The 1,077-nt window shown below is 59.5% G+C and overlaps 1 protein-coding gene across 1 annotated transcript in view; it reads right to left on the bottom strand.

Moving 5' to 3' along the window:
- LOC122168145 (cytochrome b-245 chaperone 1) overlaps positions 1–317 on the bottom strand; it is a 10,623-nt gene extending 10,306 nt beyond the window's left edge. Inside the window, exon 1 of the mRNA XM_042833223.1 lies at positions 143–317. The gene's annotated coding sequence lies outside the window, so the exon portion shown is untranslated. The remainder of the gene's footprint in view (positions 1–142) is intronic.
- Between the last annotated feature and the right edge of the window lie 760 nt (positions 318–1,077).

Here is a 1,077-nt window from a genome sequence, read left to right as displayed (position 1 = left end):
CCCTGCATCCCGTGGGAATTCCCACGGGATGCAGGGAGCGCCTCAGCAGCCGCCGCCCGCCCGCCCCGGTCCGCCTGACGCAGAGCAGCACGGGGCAGCCAACCCAGCGGGGACTGCGCCTCATCCCGCCCCGCAGCCCTACCTGCGCGCTCCGAGAGGTGCCCGCTGCTGCCGCCGCTCCCCGCCGATTGCCTCACTCGCCCTAAGGACGGGGCGCGCCGAACACCATATTTAGTGTGGGCAACCACAGCACTGAGCTAACCGGGACCGCTCGGGCTTTGTAACTGGGAGAGGAAGAGCCTCATCCAAGATGGCGGCGCGGCGCCCGCGTTCAAGATGGTGGCGGAGCCTGGGCGTTGTGCTGTCTAAAAGTCATCGTTTTCCAAGTCTGTGTGGCTTAAAGCGTATAGAAAGGAGTAGAGAAGCTTGTGTTGGCAGAATGGGGAGCTGTGTGCTGTTGGGCTAGGCGTACGGGGTGGGAGAGCTCTAGTGGGTGCACTTGGTGCTGGTTTGCCGGTCCTGCTTTGGGTGAGGTGTGTTTAGGCTGGGGCTGAGGGGATGGCAGGGCAAGCCAACAGAATCCTGGAGTGATGGAATGGTTGGGTTGGAAGGGACCTTACAGCCCCCCAGCCCCACCCTGCTGTGCCCACACTGAGGCTCCCCGCAGCCCATCCATGTGCTCAGGCACTTCCAGGGATGGAGCACCACAGCTCTGCACAGTGCTGGAGCCTCACCGCCCTCTGAGTGAAGAATGTCTTCTTAACACCTAACCTAAATCTCTCCTCTTTTAGTTCAAAGCCATTCCTCCTTGTCTTAATGCTATCCAGCCATGTAAGAATTTGCTTCCTCTTCTGTTTATAAGCTCTCTTCATGTACTGGAAGACTGCAGTGAGGTCTCCCAGCAGCCTTCTCTTCTCCAGGCTGAACACCCCTGGCTCCCTCAGCCTTTCTTCAAAGGAGAGGTGCTCCAGTCCTCTGAGCATCTTCATGGCCGTCCTTCTGGACCCACTCCAGCATCTCCATGTCTTTCTTTGGTTGGAATCTGTCCACCCAGAGAGCCTCCAGCTGCCCCTGGTC

The sequence above is a fragment of the Centrocercus urophasianus genome, unplaced genomic scaffold (genome assembly GCF_019232065.1).
Source record: "Centrocercus urophasianus isolate 14NV4802_14NV808 unplaced genomic scaffold, USGS_Curo_1.0 seq_41, whole genome shotgun sequence".
NCBI lineage: Eukaryota > Metazoa > Chordata > Aves > Galliformes > Phasianidae > Centrocercus > Centrocercus urophasianus.
Note: the sequence above shows the minus strand (reverse complement) of the source record. Positions and strands in the feature narration are given on the sequence as shown.